General features: G+C 52.5%; 1 long non-coding RNA gene and 1 other non-coding gene across 2 annotated transcripts; one reads left to right on the top strand and one right to left on the bottom strand.

The window, feature by feature from the left end:
• Positions 1–8,008: 8,008 nt before the first annotated feature.
• On the top strand, positions 8,009–8,081 carry TRNAK-CUU (transfer RNA lysine (anticodon CUU)). The gene has a single exon. It is a non-coding gene; the product is annotated as a tRNA-Lys (tRNA).
• A 9,298-nt stretch (positions 8,082–17,379) lies between these two features.
• LOC134154445 (uncharacterized) lies at positions 17,380–21,808 on the bottom strand. The gene is made up of 2 exons (XR_009961363.1): positions 21,500–21,808; positions 17,380–17,829 (listed from the first exon to the last, which is right to left on the bottom strand). It is a non-coding gene; the product is annotated as an uncharacterized LOC134154445 (long non-coding RNA).
• Between the last annotated feature and the right edge of the window lie 251 nt (positions 21,809–22,059).

Genomic DNA, 22,059 nt, shown 5'->3' with positions numbered 1-22,059 from the left:
GACCAGATGTTTGTGTGATATTGCTAGCTTTCCACAGTTGACATACCTTGGCTTTCATCCTGCCCAAGTCCTCTTGCAAGTGCGCTCTTTCTGCCTTCAGGTCAATGCACACACCGGTAGAAACTCTCAGGGAAGTTTCCGACAGCCGCTGCTTCATGAGAGCCTCACTAAGTTCTCGCTGCAGCTGCCGGACCGTTCTCTAACAATGGATTGTTACCCAGGCACAAAGGAAAAGGTAAGAATGTGAAATCTGCATTTTTACTTCCATTCACTAGGTCATGTACTTAGGAGGGTTTCCAGAATGAGCTACAAAGGTCTGAAATCTTGTCCACCAGAAGACAGTCTCTCACAGCTGGGGACCTTCTTGAACCCCCCAGAAATACATACATAAAGTAGCCCCTGGACAACATTCAGACTTCTCGATTGCAGTAACACTTCATGCTGAAGGCATTCCTTCCCTTTAGGAACAGGAAAGAAAACTACTCTTTTCTTTGATCAGCACTCAGCAACTCCTCCTCGGTCACTCTTCTCTCCTCAGGCCTCCTCCTTTCCTTCTTTCCCACTCATCTCCACACACCTTCCCCTCCCTCCCCTCCTCTCTCTCTGCCCATCCTCACTATTTTCTGAAACATTCTCTTGCCTCCTTCCCACAGCACTGCACTTCTTCCTGCATCTCCATTCCTCCACTTTTCCCTACAGGGTGGTTCTCGTTTTAAATCACTCATTGTGCTGGGGTCGGTGCCATGGACAGACAAAACAAAGCCACTCTACAGGGCACTACAGGGATTAAGTAATAGAGATGAAAAAGCCAGCACAGAAGAATCACCTGATCCTGGTCAGAGCTGACGCTCCTCATGACGCTTTCTGCTCTCTGCTCAGATCCAAGCAGGGATATCCTGCTTGCCAAAACCTTCCCAGGAAAATCCCAGGAAAAACAGGACAAACCAGAAGAATGTATTCCCATGCACATAATTATACCCAGTGAATTTCAGAAGGGTAAAATATTTTCAAGAACAGTCCTATGTAAAGGCATTCCTTGCCAGTGTGCATCTTACCTCTCTTTCTACTCTCTCTGTCTCGTGCATCAAGACTTGGTCTCTCAACTGAATGCACTTGGCATTCAACTCCTTGTTTCTGGCCTGCAGCAGGTAAACTTCCTCTTCTGCCTCTTTGCTGCTTTTACTGAGCGTGTTATGCAGTGCCGCCTGGACAGCACTCACGAGCTTTTCTTGGGTGGTCTGATTCTGCAGATCTCCCAGCTGCCGACGCAGCAGGAGATTCTCGCTTTGCAGCTGGGCCAGCTGGGCCCGCAGAGACTCCTCTTCCACAACGTGTCTGCGGACTTGATCTTTTTCACGCTCCAGAGCACGACCACGTTCCTCGACCTGACACTGGGCTTGACGTAGTGCCCTCCTTGTCACTTCCAAGAATGACGTTTTTCTCCTCAGAGACTGCTTCAGTTGCTGAACTTTCTTCTCTAGGCCGGTAGCTCGACTTTCAGCTTCACTCAGCTGCTGAGACAAGCTCTTGCTGGTTTCCCGCAAATCAGAGAGCTCCTGATTGAGCTTGTCTTGCAAACTAAGACACTGGGCACACTCCCTCTGAAACCTCTGCTCAGCCTCATCTTCTGCTGTCTGACGACTTTCAAGGGCCTCAACTTGAGCGGAGATCTGCTGGGAAGTGCAGGAGCCCACCTGTGCCTCCAGTCGCTCTTTGCTCTCATTTGTCTGTTCAAACGTAAGGAAGGAAATGGGACCAAACTGAAGCAAATCCTCAGAAAACAGGAGAGAATGGCAAGCATTCCCTAGATCCATACAAAGACTGTAGCCAGCTGCACTTCAGATTAGAATACAGTTCTCACCTGCACAACTCCTCTTTCACCATTACCAGTTGCACAGTGGTATTTTACATTGGTACACACCACCAGCTCTAAATTCCATTAAATTAGGTGAGTTTACATACCTGCCTCCCAGAGCTTTCCCTGCCGTCCTGGAGGCCTTCTTCTCCATTTGACCAAGACTTAGGAAGAATGGCTGACTCGGAGTACCCATCTGTATTAAAACCACATCTTGTGGTGAGCAGTGTGAGCTAATACAACTTCCTGATGCCTAGACGGCTTCCAGAATCATCACGCAGAAGTGAAAAATCTGAATGCTAACGCAGACCCACCCCCCAAACTCATCCAATTTGAAAGAGAGCCTCTCAGCAAGCACATTTAACATGCAGCTGCTTTCTTCCTCAGCCATTTCCTCTAGTGCATATTCCTTACTCACGTACCAAGCAAATCACTGCAAGGTGTGCAACGCAAGCCAGCAAGCACTCACAGCCTACACAACACCTGCCTGGTTGGCTGAAAAAGGCAATGTTTGGAGAAGCCCACAGACACTAAAATAAGCATGATCCAATTTCCTCCAAATGCCCATTTGCTCTAAACGCTTAGAAATCTTCTAACAAGACAGTCAGAAACAAGGCCAAGGAAGCAGGGGCCAGTGGAGGAGACCACAAAAAGAACACGGGCCTCCTTTCTGGTCTCCCCAAAGCTCTTCCAAGTTCCTCCTCCCCCAAGGACTTCAAAGCCTCTTCCTGCTGCCTCTCAGAGGGAACCAGAGGCAGGGGCTATGCTTTGCACATGCCATCCAGCAACTACAGAATTTCCTTCAAGAAGCTTCCCAAGAAGCTATCAAGTTCCCTCTCAACACACCCACGCCATCTCTGAGGAGAGTCTGCGCCGGGGGACAAAAGGATCCAGAGGGAAGAGGAAAGCCTCCGACAAAGACACTCCAAAGACACAGCACACCCCTTCCCCAAGTCCCTGTCCCACACCACCTACTGCCTGCTCTAGTCATTTGACACCGACTGTACTTCTATGTTCAGCAGTCTTCCTCCCCCCACTCCCCCAAAAATATAGGCAAAGGCACAACCACGCTCCAGAGCCGTCCCGGAGGCAGCTGCTCCCCTGGTGCTGCCTCGCTGCAGCAAGGCGGCTCGGACACTGACCTGCGGCCTTGGGGACCGGGTTTGCACCAGCAGAGGCAGAGCGCAGCCGGCCGCAGTCCCGCAGTGCTGTGTCACCCCCTGCCCCCCCCGGGGGCCCTCGCAGCCCCCAGATGCACGTCCCGGCCCCCACACACATGCCCAGGGCCCTCGTCCCCCGGGGCCGCCCCACGCAGCTGCAGCAGGACACCCCGCCGCCAGCAAAGGCGGCAGCACTTCCCCCCGGCCCCGCCGGCGGCCGAGGCTCCCACTTCCTGCCTCCGCAGCAGCCGCCCTCGGCAGAAATCCCGCGGCTCCTGCCTGCTGTGGGGCGCCGGGCCCCGACTCTCCTGCGGCGCTGCCGGGAACAGGTTCCCCCGCCGGGAGAACTGCTCTGCCAGCGCGCAGCTGGCCCAGGCCCTCCGCCCGCAGCTCAGCGCCGCTGCCACTCCCGGGGGCGCTGGACGCCGGCGGCTCCTTCCTCCTCCGCAGGAGCCGGCGGATCTTCTCCATCCTGCGGCGGGGCGGGACACTGCACCACCTCGCCTCGGGGAGAGCTGAGGACGGGTGGGAAAAGCGCCGGCAGCGCCGGCAGCGCCGGCAGCGCCAGCAGCACCAGCAGCACCAGCAGTACCAGTACCAGCACCAGCATCACCAGCAGTAGCACCAGCACCACCAGCACCACCAGCACCAGCACCGACACCAGCCACCACCACCAGCACCAGCACCACCAGCACCAGCAGCAGCAGCACCACCAGCACCGGCACCGGCACCAGCCACCGCCAGAGGCCGCACTCGCACCACGCAGCTGCCCCCGGCCACACAAGGACGCCCGGGACGTCACAAAGGGCTGGGGGCGGGGCGGGCTGGGCGGGGGCGGGGCCTCGCCGCCATCTTCCCCAGCCCAGGCCGCAGTGCGGCAGGTGCTGGGCTTGGCTCTGCGGCACCCGAGGACGGCTCGGGAATTGCTTTCTCTGCCAGCTCCTGCTGCTCTGTCGTGCTGGGCCACCCGCCCCCCTGCCACTGTCCCCTAGTTGGAGAGTCTCGACTCATTTAAAAGTCACCCCTGGCTGCAGGAAATACTGATCTCTTCTCCATTGCCTACAAGCCAGGGAAGGCCGCCCACGCAAGAACTTCACCGGTGCTAAGAAGGCGTAAAAACAAAGCCTTCCAGTTGCACGAACCAGCTCTGCCTGCACACCCCAATTAAAGGGTGTAGAGCTAGTGCGAGGAGGCTCTGAAAGCAGCAGGTCTGCAATGCACTGGTGACCTCATTCCCGTGCTTTCCTCTACAATACCAACATAAGGCCAAAAATGCTGCAGAAATCTCCTCTCCTGGCAGGTTTTGCTCGGTTACCTTCATCCAAACTGCCTTCACAAATGCTCCTGCTCTGCTCCTGTTTTCAAAGCAGCTCCCCTTTTACCGCTCCCTTCTCAGAGGCAAAAGGTTCAGGCTCAACACCCCTCATCCACTCCTTGGGTAAAAATGCCTTTTACTTGTCCTGACAGCTAGAACTACTTGAGCAGCCTCAGCCCAGCCTGTCACCTGCCCTTGTCTGCTCATTCCAGCGCTAAAGTCATCAAAGCAGCCTGGGCAGTGACCGGGCAGCCAGTGCTGGCAATACCTGCCAGCAACATGCACCTTCCCCTGCTTTGCCCACTTGTAAGTGCCGAGAAATGTACTGCAAAGTGGAGCGTTTCATCAGTTTTCTCAGTCTGGTGTTCAGGCGTCTGGCCACACTAGTACAACAAATGTAAAACCAATGTCAGGCCTGAGCCAATCAACAAGGGGGTACATTTTTTCATGCCATGTCCTTTTCACCCCGGTGCTGTAGTCAGGAGGACGAGGAGCACAAATGCAGAAAATAGGTTTCTCTAAGCACCTTGGGACATTGTGTCCTTTGCAGGTAGATGCCGCTGCTGAAATTAATGCAAAATCTGCACAGCCACCTCCGGAAGGGCTCCTTCGCCCTAGTTGTGCCAGGGAGCTGAGGCATAAGGAAATAGGCATTGGGATTCATATTGTCAGCATTTTACTCAGAATTTTACTGTCTCTTTTCTCTGGAAATGGGTATTTTACCAGGAGACAAAACAAGGACTAAACCCAAGCTAGGCTCCAATAGATCCCATGCTCCCCATGGTGGGGTGGGCCCTGGGGTGCTGTGTGGGCCCTGGCTTGTCCCCACCTTGGTGTGGGCAGAGGGTAGCTGCTGGGCTTGGGGGTTCCTGATCCCAGTGCCTTTACTCTGGGGTGGCCGGGCCTGCAGGAGCACTGAGGAGCAGCACCACATGGGCCGGGCCCTGTCGCCTCGGTGCCTGCTCTCGCCTGCTGGGCTGGGCCAGGGCTGGGGCTGGATCTGGAGCTTTGCCCCAGGCTCCCTGTTGGGCACCACCACCCCGCAGCCACTGTTTTATCATAACAAGTGGCTTTTGTGAGTGGAAGGATCATAGCTTTGCAAGCCCTGGGCCAGTGAGAGACTGCTGTCAGATGAATCCATTGTCCTTAAAGAGGAAAGATGCCCCCAAAGGTGGAAAGGGGCCCGAGGGATCAGTGGTGGCCTGAATGCCCGCATTCCCTTCCTGCAGCTGGAGATGCCTGGCCTTGTGACAGGGAGACTGGCACCATTTCAGAGAAGGTTCTTCCGTGGTAGCTAACATTAGGATACCAATATAATGAATGCTGTTAGAGCTGTCATTAAAGGAAGCTTTTGCTGTGTTGTAAGAGTGTTGCTCAGAAGGGCCCTCGGTAGCTGGGTGGGAGATGACACCTGTGAGAAGGTGTGAAGTATGCTGGCCTTTCCCTCCTTTGCCTTTTCCCCATCAGGAGCCACTTTCTAAAAGGTACAGCTGAGTTGGCAACAGCAGATGCCAAGTTGCATTCTCTTGCTGAAGCTGTCCAGGACATGCTGCAATTGCGACCTGAAATCTGCAAAATGAGGCTGCTGCTTTGAGTGAGGCAGGAGGAAAAGTGAGAAATAGCAGGGCTGGGAGCTTGTCAGAGCAGGCAAGGCACAAGAGTGTATGTGCACTTGCCCCTACATTCCCTGCCTCTGGCCCCAAGGTTGCTAACGGCTTCCCCCAGCTTGTCTTTCTTCAGGAAGCGGCAGTTGCTCCTTAAGTGTGGATGTGCAAGCAGTTCTAGTTTTTGGTCTGCCAGAGAGCTGCTCTTGTTGTTGCGACTTGTACTGTGTGAGGCGTTTGTGTTGAGTTGCGCTCTTTAGTGGCAGATCTGTGAGTACTACGATGGCCAGTGTGCCAGGGAGAGGGGGAGGCTTTGCATAAGCACATCTGGAGGGCAAGGAGTGATACCTGAAGAAGACTAAGGTGTCCTGGTGCTCCTGCTGGGCTCGAGAGAGGCTGCTGGAAATGCCCGTATTAGAGCTGGATTGTTTACTTTGCAAAACCTTGTAATTCCTTCGAATGAATCAGACATTGCCTCAGGTTCCTCTGGTTTCTTCCACCTAGATCTGCTTGTGCCTCTGGAGCAGGGGGCAGCAAGCTCTAACATGGGAGATGCCTTCCCATAGCGGATGGGAGGATGCCCTTCTCCAAGGCCCTTCCCGTGGTTTCATTTCAGCTACAGCCCTCTGGTGGGGTCAGTGGAGGGCTTCTAGTTGGAGGTCCGTTAAAATGTCAGCTCTGCAGCCCCCTGATGCACAGGTGCTTGTGGGGATGGTGGTGGTGGTGCTGGATGATGCCTGTGTCTGCTTGGTTTAGACTGGGCAGGATGGTGTTGAACTAGTTGACTTCAAGCATGGCATGACTTTCTCTTGCTCCTCAGGTATTGCTAGAGCTTGGGATTGTGTTGTTTCCTCATCCTCTCTCTGACCCCAGGGAGGGCCGAGCAGCTCCATTGTGGGCGAGGAGCGAATTTCCTGGGGACGGCCTGACCTGTTACTATTGGCTAGAGACAGGGTGTAGCTGCCAGGGTTGGTCTCCTCGTGAAGCTAGTGGGGAATAACTCTGCCAAATGCAGGTTTCTCAGTGAAGTCCATGATCACTCTTGTGTCTTGGGAATCCTTGGGAAGTCTTTAGGTGGCATCACATGGAGGAGGGCCTACTTTCCCTTCCCCCAGTGTGTGAGAGAGGAAGTTAGGTACCACTTTGCTCCCATCCAGCTTCTTCTGCTCCTTCCCTTTCTTGCAGGTGAGACTACAAAAGACAGCCTCCAAGCTCAAAATGTGATTCTTTCTTGCATGGGTTTTTTCCCCCTGAGAAGCATCCCTGGAAAGGTGACTCACCTCCAGATCTTGACAAGCCCTCTGACTGGAGGCTCTTGTGCCCATCCAGCACTGGAGTTACATGCACTCAGGCTCCTAAGCTATATTGCCAACGTGTGCTGTGTTCTGCTTTGTCAAAGAGGAGAGCTGACAGTAGCTCTCTGCTCTCCCTCTTTGCAGCTGCTTGGTGGAGGCTGCCAGGGGCCGTGTTGCTCTTTACGGAAAGCACTGTCGCCTTCTTGTTTCCAGGTTTGTGCATAAAGATGCAGCTTGAGGAAAGGCCTTTGCTGAGCAGGCCGAAAGAAAAGGTACTGTAACACCACACAGAGCAATTGCAGGGAGCCACGTGACTCTGTATGTATGTCTTCCCCTCATAGGCCTGTGTGTCTCCCATGCCAGAGAGACCCTCTCCAGTGGCCAGGCTGTCCCAGCTGGCCCCCATTTCAGAATGCAGATCCAAGAAAAGAATGACCCCAGAAGACGCCAGGGAGCAACAAGGTCCTTCAGGAAGGGAAGACCGAACAAGATGAGGAGTGTGAGAGGGCCGAAAACCTCATAGGAAAGCAGACTGGAAAGCACGAGGAGTCCATGCTCTGTCCACAGAGGCCCATGCATGAGCAGGCCAGCACGTCCTTCCTGTGCAAACCACCCAAGTGGTGCAGATGTGAAGAGCTTTGCCATTTTGTCATTCGAGAGGAGCGCCTTGCTGTCAAGGGCATAATTTCCTGCGGACATCTTCCTTCAATGAAGATGAGTTGATGTGGAGGGGACAGGCAAAAAGACCAAGGCACATGCCGGAGTACATCAAATAGGTGGCCTGGCTAGCTCAGTTGGTAGAGCATGAGACTCTTAATCTCAGGGTTGTGGGTTCGAGCCCCACGTTGGGCACTTGAGGTTTTCTCCAAGCTCAAGAGCGGTGCATCCCTATGAGTAAGAAGTGCAGCAAAAGGACCAGGAGACCTGCATGGGTGAGCAAGGATTTCTTGGCCAAATTCAGACAGAAGAAGAAAATACACAGAATGTGCAAGGGGGGACAGGCTCCTTGGGAGAATTATAGGAATGTAGTCAGAGTATGTAGAGATGCTGCGAGGAAGGCTAAGGCCCATTTGGAGTTGAGCCTTGCAAGGGATGTCAAGGACAACAGGAAGGGCTTCTTCAAATATATCAGCAGCGAGAGGAGAACTAGGGAAAATGTGGGCCTGCCACTGAATGGGGCATGGGCCCTGGTGACAAGGGATACAGAGAAGGCAGAATTACTGAATGACTTCTTTGCTTCAGTCTTCACTGCTAAGGGCAGCCCTCATTAATCCTGTAGCCTGGACGTGAGGGAGAAAGTCCGGAGAAGGTGTTCTGGTTAGATTCCCGGGGGCCAAACATCAGGTTTGGCAATTCAGCACAAACACACACACACACACACACACACACAAACACTCTTCAGTAGCAAAAAGTTTATTAGTAGATACTTACAAACAGACCGAGCCAATGGTAATCTTGAGAAGGACCACCTCAATGCTTGTCCCGATCGTCTGCATGGTGAGAGAGAGAGTCGGCAGGCATAATCTTTTCGGGCGTCCCCGAGGAGGCAACGTGGTCCTCTGTTGTGTAGCAGACTCTCCCTCCTTCGGAAAACTCCGGCATTTATGATTACTTGCAGTAGGTGAGAGTCCCGGCACCTGGGGCCAGCGAGTGCAGGGAGTCTAGCCCAACTCCGCCCCGGTTGCATAACCAGGCTATGATACTGCACACGTGTGCAGACTTATTTCGGGGGCCACATTTGACTTTGGGGGTTGCTATTTCACTATTCTTCAGCTTCTGACCTTCATGTTGACTGCTTCTCATGGTGATTCTGTGGCTTCCAGCCACAGAATCTATATGTGACCAACCGCTGTTCTTTCTCACAGATTTCCAAGACCTTGTTAGTTACTTATTTGTATCCCGCTTAACACAGCAGTGTTGTTCTAGGCACTAAAAAGTTACAGCACTAGACTATTCTCACCAAACAGCAGGTGGTACAGATAAAAAAAGTTACAACACAGACCATTCCCATCAAGTATCACGTAGTACAGATACATGCCACCGCGTGGTCCGTTGTTGGAACACGTCTATATTCCACCACACGAACAACGTGGTGTTGTAAAAGGGAGTCCGTAATAGAACGTAATAACGATAGCATACAAGGGATACAACAGGAAATACGAAGGAAAATTACAAATAGTAAGCAGCAAAAAAGCAATAATTTCTGTAGCCAAGGCCATCTCCATGTCCACGTCCCAAAAGGATTCCACTCATCACTAACTTGCAGTTGCTTTGTTAAGTGTTGTAGTTCTTGAATCTTTGCATAAATGGATTGCGAATGATCACTTAAATTCATACAACACATGCCTTTAACATCTTGACAGCCATGACCATGGACTAGCAATAGAAAATCAATGGCAGCACGATTCTGCAATGTAGCTTATCGTACGGAATCAACATCAGTCAGCAAACCAGCTAAAGCACTACTGGTAGCATTACTAAATTTACTTAACCAACAGACAAGTTTAGTTAATGTAGCTAATGCTTGAGCACTTGCGGTTTTAAAGGACGTTTTCCACTTGGTAGTAGTGATGTTACACCAAGCAGTGGCATTTTGGTAAATTGCCTTGGTACTGCTCACCCACCAGGTTGCAGACTGATTTTTCCCCGTATAGGTAAACATAGTAGAATAAGTAGTGGACAAAGACCCTAGAAACTGCATTTCTTGAGGTGGTAATGCAGACGATATGCCTGCTTGCGATAGCCAGCCATCCCAGGAGCTGTTCCACTGTGTACCATGAGACTGGCCGCTGCTGAGTGTGGTGTTACACAGTGCTGTTAATTATTCTGCCATCAACGGTGCGCCAACTAAGCAGGTAGAGAGCGGGTTCTGCGGAGTAGCAGTACTTAAGCACAGGTGATCTTGTCCCGTGACGTTGGCTAGAGTCACCCAGACATTCTGTTGTGGCTGAGGTACAGTCCAGGCTTGTAGAGAATTGGCTGGACCAGCATGGATATCAGGCCGTGCAAATGAGCAACCCTGACTTGCTGATATGGAGTAACCTTGGAGACACCTTGAAGGACAAGTAATGAGGGAGTAAGAATGAATGCTATGTAAAAACAGAATGAAGGGGTTGGCGAGACGGGACAGTGAATATGTGGATAGCCAATAGCACAGAGCTTTGCGGCGTGAACTATAGTAGTAAGCCAATTAGATACAGCCAGCTGGATGCTTGAGCGTGTGAACAGCATACGATGGTATATAAGCAGGTTAAGTTGCTGAAATAAACGGATCATATTGCTAGCTCATATTGGGTCGTCTTATGATTCCGCAAGCCCGCCTCCGACAAGTGGCGCCCGAACAGGGACCCCGAAGATATAAGTGAACCTGCTTTCTATGAGAGCTGGAGGAAAGGCCGTGTGCGCACTAAAGAGGAATTCGTGCAGCTGCCTTCCGAGTGCCGGTAAGACCGCTGATCCTTGCCATAGAAATGGAACGAGAAGCGGCAATACAGTTATTGACGGAATTCCTCGCTAAGCGAGAGGCGCCTGTCTCTACTAAGAAGTTACTTGCCCTCTGTGAGTGGGCTAGGGGGCATGGACATTTAAGTGACCCCACCTTGGTATTTCGTGTTGGCGAATGGCGGGAGGTGATCAATGCCCTGCAGAAATATCAGGCAGAAAAAAGGGTCGCATGTGCCGCATCGGCAATGCTGGGGGATTGCCCCTCGGAAACCTCTCCCGCAGTTACTCCCTCACAGCTTTTTGCGAGCCCGTCCTCTGCAGGAGGAATGGAGGTTCCTGTGGCTGAGAGCGCAGCGGAGATAAGGGCAAAAGCAGCTCAGAGCCAGGCAGAGCAGGAGGGGCAGACTTCTCGTTTGGACGAAGGCCAAGGGGGCCCTTGTTGCCGTCCCTCTGCAACGCCTCTGCCAGAGAACGAGAATAGTGATAATGAAGGGAAAACAGCTGGGGCAAGGAGTGCGCATGCGGAAACTGAGGAGGAGGACCGCTTCCTTGACCCCCCTCCTTCACCGCGGTCGCGCCGCTCAGGGCCTCGGCCTTCAGACCATCTGTTGGAGGAAGTTACTCGGCGCATGAGCAATTTGTGAGCCGGAGAAGTGGGTGATGTGCTTGTTATCTCTTCTGGCGGAGTGCAATTAAAGCCCTTGAATACACAACATCGGTGGTCAGGGGTGATCCACGATGCCTTTTTGGAGGGTGAGTGGCAGGCCACCGCTGCCTGTCCTTCCTCCGCCTTCCCTGTGACTATTACGAATGGAGGTGGTCAAGCCATTGCTAGGTATCACCACTTCGAGTGGAAGTTGATGCAGCAAATTCGCAATACAGTTGCTACCTATGGATTACACGGAGAGCTGTCACAACAAATGATTACGTATTTGTTTGCATCAAATGTCATGACACCGGATGACTGTGTTTCGGTGGCAAAACTGGTGTTGACCCCGGCGCAGTTTCTCCTGTGGGAACGATATTGGGAGGAGGGCTGTCGCAAGGTGGTCAACACGCCGAGGCCACAAACTGATCCCCTGCGAGATGTCACCTTGGATATGCTGATGGGCAAAGGAATTTATGCTGCCGCTGCTCAACAACTGCAGTTTCCGGCGGATTTCCACAACGCCTCTGCCGAAGCAGCTAAAAACGCGCTGTGGAGGGTGCCGATGGAAAAGAGGCCACCCAGTTGGGCTACATTGCGTCAAGGAGTCCAGGAGCCCTTTGACTCCTTTATCAACAAGCTTGTGGCGTCTATTGAGGTGTCTCACAAGATCGGGGAGGGGGTCAAGGATCAGTTGTTGCGTGCTTTTGCGTTTGAGAATGCGAATGCGAAAACGAAAATGTTGCTAAGCACCTTGCCTAGGAGTGCCACACTCTCTGAGATGCTGGAGAGAGTGGCTGATTCTGGCCTCCAGCAGCAAGCTGCGTTTGTGTCTGAGGCGGTCGCCGCTGCTGTTAAACAGCAGAGCAAATCGCTTGCAGAAGCAGTGGCGCAGCAGACACAGGCGCTTGCCGCTGCCTTACAGGGCCCGGCCCAGCAGAAGAGGCCTCTGAACTTAGGGGCTTGCTTCTGCTGTGGGAAACCGGGCCACACCCGGAAACAGTGCAGGGAGGCACAAGTGTGGTGTGAGAACTGTCAAAGCGACACTCACGCCTCTGCTGCATGCCGGCGCCTGGGAAACGGCTTGCGGAGCGCGAAAGGGGGTCGCGCGCAGACAACAATAACCCCTCCTCCGGCTCCGGAGGTTGGGGGACTCCAGCCACTGCCGGGAGCTTGGGGTGCGACCTGGCAACAGCAGTAGGAATCACCCTGATTGACACCAGGCCACAGAAAATTCTAACAGGGTGGCACAAGCCGCCCGATCGAGTGGAGAGCCTTTCGTTAGGCCGCTCCTCGGCCGGCTTGAAGGGCATCATTGTATGCCCTGGGGTTCTTGATGCTGATTATACGGGTCAGGTTTGGATAGTAGCATATACTCTAACTCCTCCCATTTTTATACCAAGGGGAAGTAAAATTGCCCAAATAGTCCCATTTCCGCAGTTATTAGCAGAATTGACCAATCCTGCTCAACTTCGAGAGTTGCCCCAGCGGGGAAATGCTGGGTTTGGAAGTACTGACCCACTAGCTTGTCTAACTCTAAACATGAACCGTAGACCGACGGTCTCGGTGCAGGTAAATTATGCCGGTGAGCAGCGGTACTTTTGCCTGCTGTTGGACACAGGAGCTGATGTTACGATCATGTCGGCCACGGTTTGGCCCACACTCTGGCCAGTTCGTCCGTCTCCGGATGCAATTGCGGGTGTGGGGGGATCAGCTCAAGCCATGGTAACTTTGCAGCCTGCGGAGCTGATCCTTGAACAACGCAGGGCCCGCATACTCCTTACTGTCCTGCCACTACCTGAAGGGGTCAATGAGTTGGTGGGACGGGAGTGCCTCACACAATGGGGAGTTGTTTGTAGCGGCCGCCTTGCAGCCCATCCGTCAAGCATGGCCGCAAGCAATCATTTATCATTATGTGGATGACATTTTAGTAGCCCAGGCTGCTCCCTTTTCACACCATCAAAGCAAATATTTGCATGATACGTTACTGGTCAGAGGATTACAGGTTGCTCCAGAAAAGATACAGGTTACCAGCCCATGGAAATATTTGGGATGGCACATTAGTGATACTATGGTCAGACCACAAAAGGTTACACTGACGACTGCCGTCCACACCCTACGGGATGCACAGAAACTTATGGGAGATTTACAATGGGTCAGGGCCGTAGTAGGCATTCGAAATGAGGAGCTGGAGCCTCTTCGCCCATTATTAAAGGGCTTGGATCCAGCTACCCCTGTCCGTTTGTCTACGGCACAACAGGCTTGTTTACAGCACTTAACGGATTTAGTCACATCACGATGGGCATCTCGTCGGTTTGAAGATGAGCCATATAGGCTTGTTGTATTGTTATCTGCGACCTCAGTGTGTGCAGTCATCATGCAGTGGCCAAAAAAAAAAGGGGGGGGGGAGATGTGATAGTGGTTTTGGAATGGGTATTTCTCCCTCTCCAGCCGAAGCGTAGTATTGTTACGTGCCTGGAGCAAGTAGGGGAAGTGATTAGAAAAGGACGGGATAGGCAGGTGGCCATCACCGGACAGGAGCCCGATACAATTCACATACCAATGGCACAAGCAGATTTGGAATGGGTGCTGCGCCACTCCACGGCACTGCAACTATCACTCCTAGGCTGACCAGGATTACTGTCTACCCATGTGCCTAATGGGAAGGATAGCGGATTTTTACAGTCACAAACATGGGCGGGCAAGCCGCTATTTTCGGAGCGGCCACTTCAAAATGCCGTTACCGCCTTCACAGATGCAGGAAAAGCCAACAGAAAGGCTGCCGTTGCGTGGCAGGACAAGGGGCGTTGGCAGCATCAGGTCCTCCCGGCAGTGGTGGGAGACAGTTTGCAGACATTGGAGTTAGCAGCAGTTTGTTGGGCAGTGACTCACTGGATGCACGTACCACTGAATGTGGTTACGGATTCATTGTACGTAGCTGGTGTTGTTCAGCGGATTGAAGATGCTGTGCTCAGGCAGGTACATAACGCTAGGTTGCTTGCCCTATTTATGCAGTTGCAACAAGCCTTACGGCAAAGATCGCAACCGTATTGTATTATTCATGTACGGAGTCATCAAACAATGGAAGGTTTAGGGTTAGGTAATCACCTGGCAGATCAATTGGTTAGCATGGCTATTCAACCCCTAAATCAGTTTGAGGTGGCGCGGGCCTCACACAATCGGTTTCATCAGAATGCCAAAGGCCTTAGTAGACAATTCTCTCTCACGATTACCGAGGCACAGGGCATTGTGCGTACCTGTCCACAATGCAGCCATCATGGACCGGGGTTAGGGATAGGAGTCAATCCAAGAGGTTTGAAAGCCCTGGAGCTTTGGCAAATGGATATTACCCATATTGTTAGCTTTGGGAGATTGAAATATGTGCATGTTACGGTAGATACATTTTCGAGATTCATTTGGGCCACAGCACAGCCAGGAGAAAAAACCTTACATGTCCGTAAACACCTGACACAGTGCATGGCGATCATGGGGGTCCCACAACATATAAAGACTGATAATGGCCCTGCCTACACTAGTAATAGCACGCGTCAATTTATGATGCACTGGGGAATTAGGCATACGACAGGGCTACCAAATTCACCAACAGGCCAAGCTATCATTGAACGGGCTAATAGAACCCTGAAAACCTATCTGGAAAAGTATTCTGACATAACAGATGCTAAAGAGCGGTTGGATAAGACCTTGTTTGTGTTGAATCACTTGTGCGTTTTTGGGGATTCCGAGGTTCCTCCTGTGGTGGTTCACAATCAGCATGTACAACAAGCGGTGACACCACAGGTGGCCAAGGTGTTGTATCGGAATCCACGAACTGGAATTTGGGAAGGACCTGCAGAGGCTGTGTATGTTGGAAGAGGTTACATGTGTGTTTCTACCCCCTCAGGTCCACTGTGGGTGCCCAGCAAATGGACTAAGGCCTCCACCACTGAAAGGCATCAAGCGGACGTCTCCGACCACGATGGACTGGGTCAATCCGTTGATACTCTGGCTCATCTGCTTGGAGGCCCAGACGCTGCTTGTTGAGGCACTAACAAACATTGATGTGAGACAGAATCTGTGCATTACTTGGGCTAATCATACTGGACAGTCCACTTTTTGCCTTTTCATGGCATCTGCTACAGATCCCTTTAGAACGTGTCTGGTAGGAGTTCCCACTTTTAGGATCTAGTATTTTAAGCCATTCAGCGTTCACAATTGTAGTCAATCCCTAAATGTAAGCCATTGTGCAGCAATTGATTTTTTACTATTGGCACAAGGACATGGATGTGAGGACTTTGAGGGAATGTGTTGCTTGAACCTGTCAGATCACAGTGACTCTATCCACAAGAAGATTCGGTGGCTACAAGATCATACGAAGAAAATACAACAAGAGCATGGACTTTTGGACGGGTGGCTACAGGGTTTGTTTGGCCCTTTGCCTCAATGGTTGTTAAGTTTGATCAAAGAACTATTGTGGATAGCAGTTGTGCTGTGCTTGCTGGGTGTATTCCTCCGTATTACTTTTATTTGTGTTAAGCGGATGTTCTCCAAGGCTCTTCAACAAGTTTGGGTTGCTCAAAAGAAAAACGGGGGAACTGTAGAGAATTGGCTGGACGAGCATGGATATCAGGCTGTGCAAATGAGCAACCCTGACTTGCTGATATGGAGTAACCTTGGAGACACCTTGAAGGACAAGTAATGAGGGAGTAAGAATGAATGCTATGTAAAAACAGAATGAAGGGGTTGGCGAGACAGGACAGTGAATATGTGGATAGCCAATAGCACAGAGCTTTGCGGCGTGAACTATAGTAGTAAGCCAATTAGATACAGCCAGCTGGATGCTTGAGCGTGTGAACAGCATACGATGGTATATAAGCAGGTTAAGTTGCTGAAATAAACGGATCATATTGCTAGCTCATATTGGGTCGTCTTATGATTCCGCAAGCCCGCCTCCGACACAGGCTTACCTGGGAAAATAAGAGGGGGGAGGGGAAGACAACATTCTTCTGTCCCTGACAACTCTCTTCACCTAAGGTGCTCAGTTGCTGCTCGCTTCCACTGTTGCTCGCCCTGAATGACAATGGTTACTGCATGCGAATCATCAGCTGCAAGTATTTCGGCTGGAAACGGCACTGGCTGTAAAGGGGGTTGGTACCAGACGCGAGCTGCTGTAAACCAAGTTGATGGTGGCTGACTTGGTGTTACGCTGTGGACATAATACACATGAACCCATGAAGCAGGTGGTACCAAGACTGGGAAGATACGAACAGCCTCTGGAAGGTGGTCTACCCAACCCTGAAAGGAGCCTCCTCCTAATCTCCAGAGCTGCTCCTCTCACAGTCCATTTATCCGTTCTACCAAGCCAGCTCCCTGGGGATGATAAGGGAGGTGCCATGTCCACGTAATTCCCTGCTCTTCTGCCCACTGCTGCACTGCTTTATTTTTGAAATGTGAACCATTATCTGACTGTATTTCAATCTGATTGTATTTCAATATCAGTGTATTTCAATGCCATCTCAATGGCATTCAAACATTGAATAGTTATAAAAGCATTACTATAGCGGCTAGGAATGACGACAGCAAGCCCAGAACAGGTATCTACTGCTACACAGGCATATCGCTGTCGTCGATGTTGCTTCAATGGACCCATATAATCAAGTTGCCAGACTTCCCCCCACCGTGGTTCCTCGCTTGATCTGTCCCAATGGTTGAGATAACACTTTCCGTTCCTTCAGCATCTGGCAAACGGAGCACTGATCAATGACTTGCTGTGCTAATGCTTGGCTCAATAGCAGACCCCGCGCTTTTCCCCATGCAATGGTAGCATCTCGCCCTGCATGGCCAGCTTTATCACGAGCCCGCTTTGCTAACGCCTCTTCCTCAGGGGCTGTGATGGTGAGGCGGTGGATGCGAGCCAATTGGTCTACATGCGCATTCCATTTTGCTGTTTCTGTGGACTCTTTAGTGTGGGTTGTTGCCGTCGCAACAATACCCAGAGTTAGGGTGAGGTCAGGAGCCCGCAACCCCGCCCGCCCCTGGGCCACACCACACTGACTCCCTAGGGAGGATGCGGCAAATGGCGTTTATTGCGTCGTTACAATTCTTTATATACGCGCTCGCACTGTCTTTTCCTGTCTTAGCCCTGCCTCGTCAGGACGTCACATCCCGTGATCTTCCGCAGCGCCCCGTGTCGCCTACCACAAGTCCCCCTCTCCATGCTACAATACAGTCGTTGTTTCTTGAATCATCAGGAGACGTTGATACCCAGAGTGAGGACGCCGTAACTCATTAATTGTACGCCTCAAGCTGCGTACACATGCGGCAAAGCCAGGGATGCCAGTGCTGTAAGCGGGCTGCAGCCTTGTAATTCTCAAGCCAGTGTGAAAGCCCTAAAGCAAAGCTAAGCGTGCATAGCAACTCCCAATCCTTGTGAACTTGGCATCATTCTCTTTCCCGCGACGCTGCTCTCATGATATCAGCTGGTCACAAGAACGTATTTCCTCCTTACGGAACCTGCAAAAGACACTTGAGAACTAAGGTGAGTATTATTTATGGACATCAGGACGTGCTGGTACCCAGCGTATTGCCTCTCCCTTGCGGATCGCCGCATATCCTCTTCCTCCTGTTATAAAGGTCCAACCATCCTCCCAGACCCCTGACTCAGGATCTCGAACCCTGACTGGAGGGCCGTCTTCCACCGCTGCTTTGGCCCAATGTTTGTCGACCGGAGCATTTCGATTTTCCCCGCGCACAAAATGATTCAGGCCAAATAGTGCGCAAGCTAAAAGGTTGGCCTGGAGGGGTAAGGGGACACGCTTCCCACCTATGCCCAATCCGTCCCCCTCCCCAAGCGCCCGTAAGCGTTGCTTCAGAACTTGATGGGTACGTTCGACTATGGCCTGACCTTGGCTGTTATATGGAATTCCCTGTTTTAATTGGATGCCCCATTTGTTGGCCCACTCCCGGGAACTATGAGCAACAAATGCGGCTCCATTGTCTGTTTTGATGACCTCAGGAAGTCCCAAGACAGCGATTGTTGTTTCCCAATGAGATTGTGCGGCTTTGGCGGTTGCTTTACGGTGACAGGTAGCCACAAGGTACGTGCTGGCCATATCAATGGTGACGGCAAGCCACGCTTGCGGTTGAAAGGGTGCATACCAGGTAAAGTCAGTCTGCCAGATCTGGTTAGGCTCTAGACCTCGAGGGTTAACTCCCGCCCCCCACAAAGGGCTATGTTGACAGTATGGGCAGGTGGCTACCACTGCTCTTGCGTCTGAGATGGAAATGTTGCACGATTTGGCTAGTCCACGTGCACCTATGTGAAAGTGGTCATGGAGTGCGCGCGCATCCTGAAGGGTGTACACCCGCGTCGCGGCTTGGTCTGCCACTGCGTTACCCCTTTGGTAGTATCCAGGGACATTGGAATGGCTCTTTACATGTAATATGGACACAGTACTTCCGCGATCCTGTAGATGGCTCTCAAGCATACAGGCAATATCCGTGCCCGCCCAGCCGGGCGTGGCCATGGAGGCCAGGAGCTTAAAGACAAACATAGAATCTGTGACAATGTTTACATGGCCCTCATACGGTAAGTCGAGAGCCAGGCACATGGCTTTTGCCTCCAAAAATTGTACTGATTGAGCGGTATCTTGGGCAGAAGCAGACTGCCATTCACCCTTGTCTTGCCATACTACTACCGCTCGGCCCGTTTGTGACGAGGCGTCTGTAAAGACTGTCAGGCCTGGTTGAGGTCACGTCAGTACTCGGACTGACGCGGATGGGTGAATAATGCGCAAGTGAGTCCAACCTTGGAGCGTTGGCCCACATCGTATCTTCCCAGGGTAGCCTTCTAAAGCTAGCACTATTTTTTTTTTTTTTTGGTTGCATAATTTTATATGGGAGCCAGAGAGTGGAGGGTTCAGTACCAAACATACGCAGAGCGGCCGTCCGCATCTTCGTTATCATGGCCGCTAGCACACTAGAGTGGGGCACAAATGCACTATGCATTTGCGAGGAAAAGTTACTCCGGACGGCACATTCTGGGCATGCTCCAAGACATGCTTTATGGTTGCCCCTATCGACGCTCCTTTTGGCGCCGTGAGCAGTGCGCTCTTAGTCTGCTCATTGCCCTGCTGACGAATACACTCCAGCATAACTGCGTTCTTGGCCTCCCCCGGCAAGGTTGCTGCCGATTCTAGGGAGGCCTGCAAACGGTTGCAAAAATCGGCAAAATTTTCCGTTAATCCTTGCTTCACCTGTGTCCATGGTTCGGGGGGTTTCACATAACGCTGCAGATCATTGAACGCTTCACGGGCTGCCCGCGCTGTGGCGTTCAATTCTGCAGTCCGTAGACCGGCCGCTTGCTGTTGGGCGGTTAGCCCTGCATCAGACCCTTTCAGGCGCCCCAAAGTGGAGTGCCTGAGGGGGCTCTGCGGATCTTGCGTCGCCTGTATCAACGTTTGATGTAGCCTACTCGCCCACTGCTCTTTCCACAGGACATTCTCAGTCGGTGTTAAAATCATCTGCGCTAATTGGCGACAGTCCGCCGGGGTGGCCGGGCCTGCACCCAACAGGTTATCAAGCATTGCCTGCATGAGCGGGTGATTCAGGCCGTGTTCTGCCTTTGTTTTAATCAATTGTGTAATCACTTTAGCATCCCAAGGCCGCCACTCCGTTCCCGCTGCGGTTATAGTCACAGGAAACACCTGTACCGCTGCTCCCGGGCGGACGGCCAAACCAGATAGCAACACATCTTTAGCAACAAGGTCCCAATTAGGCAGCTGGATTGTGTCACTGCTTCGCTTCCCACCCCCTTGCTGCACTATACGTTTCTGCCTCCCAACTTCTTCCTCCAATCGTTGCAGCACCTCGAGCACCTTGCGCAAGTCTGAGCTAAGTTCTGAGTGGCCTTGACTGTCTGGGTTGTCTTGACTACCACCTCTCCCCACGTCCTGTTGTTCTTTCCATTCTCCTTCACCCCCCGCCCTCGTTGTGCCCACATCTTGTCGCTCAGACGAGTGCGCAGCCGCTGATGGACCGCGCATATGCTGCAACTGCTCCGTAACTTCTGCATGTCTGCATCAGCTTCTGTCCTGCTCCTCTCTCCCCCCGGTGCTCCCTCGGCTCCCCAATTAGGTTTAATCAAGCACCCCGGTAGCCATTCGTCAGCAGACACTACCGGACGCCTGTCGATGGGCGCCGATGGACGCGAGGCGTCTGTGTCAATTCTTGTCCTATCTCCCTCTCCTCCCGCTGTCTCCGTGTCTCTCCACGTTCGTTTAATCAAGCACCCTGGTAGCCATTCGTCGGCAGACACCACCGGACGCCTGTCGATGGGGGCCGATGAACGCGAGGCGTCTGTGTCAGTTCTTGTCCTATCTCCCTCTCCTCCCGCTGTCTCCGTGTCTTTCCACGTTCGTTTAATCAAGCACCCCGGTAGCCATTCGTCAGCAGACACTACCGGACGCCTGTCGATGGGCGCCGATGGACGCGAGGCGTCTGTGTCAGTTCTTGTCCTATCTCCCTCTCCTCCCGCTGTCTCCGTGTCTCTCCACGTTCGTTTAATCAAGCACCCCGGTAGCCATTCGTCGGCAGACACCACCGGACGCCTGTCGATGGGGGCTGATGGAAGCAAGGCGTCTGCCTCACTCTCAGGCTCTTCCTGGACAGGAGGCAATCCTCCCTCGCCCGGAGTGTAATGGGCAGCTCGCAACTCCTCCCAAGGATAACTAGGAGGTGTAGGGTTACACGTTTGCGGCGCTGCAGCTGACACGGGCTGCACTGGCAGAACTTGCGGCTCCAATGGGGACAAATGGTCCTCATCGGCGCTATCAGCCGCTCGCGTCACCGATTTGGATACCCCCGGCGAGTTCGAGGGGTCCCCCGTTTGGGTGCCCTGCGGCTGCGAGTCATAAAGCAAGCCCCGTGCTGCCTGCCAAGCCTCCTGCTCCTCCCGGGCTTGGCGAAGCAGGGTAAGCACAACACCCCAAGCCTTAAGGTCTTTTCCCGAGTGGCCGGACATAGTCCGCTCTGCTAACACCTCGGAGCACCGAGGCCAATTTGATGAGATAAGAATGTCAGCAGGACGCTGCACAGCACCCTCCTGGATTAGGCGTTCAACACACGCCGAAATTGCGCTCGACTTCACAGAAGTTCCCCATTCCTTCGCGCACATGTGAATTACCTTAATCACTGCTTCCATCGTCTGTCTGGCGCCACCCCCGTCGCCCCGGCGACCACCCTCACCCTATCATGTCGGGGTCACCACTTTGTTGCCGTCGTAACAATACCCAGAGTTAGGGTGAGGTCAGGAGCCCGCAACCCCGCCCGCCCCTGGGCCACACCACACTGACTCCCTAGGGAGGATGCGGCAAATGGCGTTTATTGCGTCGTTACAATTCTTTATATACGCGCTCGCACTGTCTTTTCCTGTCTTAGCCCTGCCTCGTCAGGACGTCACATCCCGTGATCTTCCGCAGCGCCCCGTGTCGCCTACCACAGTGGGTGTCCACGTGAAACACTCGAACATCTTGTCCTTGTAATAAGTGCCATATGTATTCCCAATACTGCTTTCCCCACACTTCTTTGGCACCAATAAGCCATTGGTCTTGCTGCCACTTACCTAGCCAATTGACCAGACCTTGTGCCACTGCCCATGAGTCAGTGTATAAGTAACAAATGTGATTTATGGGCGTAGCATCAATAGCTTGCCACGCGGCCACCAGTTCAGCTAACTGACTATTA

This window comes from Rhea pennata, unplaced genomic scaffold (assembly GCF_028389875.1).
Source record: "Rhea pennata isolate bPtePen1 unplaced genomic scaffold, bPtePen1.pri scaffold_31, whole genome shotgun sequence".
NCBI classification, from domain to species: Eukaryota; Metazoa; Chordata; class Aves; order Rheiformes; family Rheidae; genus Rhea; species Rhea pennata.
Note: the sequence above shows the minus strand (reverse complement) of the source record. Positions and strands in the feature narration are given on the sequence as shown.